The sequence below is a fragment of the Pteropus vampyrus genome, unplaced genomic scaffold (assembly GCF_000151845.1).
Source record: "Pteropus vampyrus isolate Shadow unplaced genomic scaffold, Pvam_2.0 Scaffold1768, whole genome shotgun sequence".
In the NCBI taxonomy this organism is placed as follows: domain Eukaryota; kingdom Metazoa; phylum Chordata; class Mammalia; order Chiroptera; family Pteropodidae; genus Pteropus; species Pteropus vampyrus.
Window position 1 is genome coordinate 16,086 of NW_011890549.1, and position 430 is coordinate 16,515.

Sequence of the window (430 nt, forward strand, 5' to 3'; positions counted from 1 at the left end):
AGTAATCAAGATAAATCATATTTCAGTGCAATATTTTTTGAAAATCTAATGCTTTGCAGAATCCACAATGAACAAAACATCAACATTTTAAATACAGGATTAGTGATGGTAGTGGGCCAAGCTATACCGGAGGCTGAGCGGAAGGAAAAATCTGTAATACCTAAACTGTCTTTATTTAAAATGTTGATAATTGTATTCATCGTGGATTTCTTGGTACTAATTTTTCTTTTGTAAGATGTCGCATTAAGATATTTATCTTAAGGAGTTTTTCAATTAAAAAATTAATTTTTTAAAAAGTCACAATTAAGACATGATGATGTGTCATGGAAATTATGCTCCTGAATTCATCTGTATTACTCTCCAGTCGGTTGGTACGGGCTGAAGAAAGACAACAACTTGCGTTGCTTTATAAAAATGTCAGGATACCATT

General features: G+C 31.6%; 1 long non-coding RNA gene across 1 annotated transcript in view; it reads left to right on the forward strand.

Annotated features, from left to right (window-relative positions):
• The window catches only part of LOC105310274, a 16,506-nt gene extending 16,079 nt beyond the window's left edge, over positions 1 to 427 (forward strand). Inside the window, exon 4 of the long non-coding RNA XR_897478.2 lies at positions 365 to 427. This is a non-coding gene — a long non-coding RNA (uncharacterized LOC105310274). The remainder of the gene's footprint in view (positions 1 to 364) is intronic.
• The last annotated feature ends 3 nt before the right edge of the window (positions 428 to 430 follow it).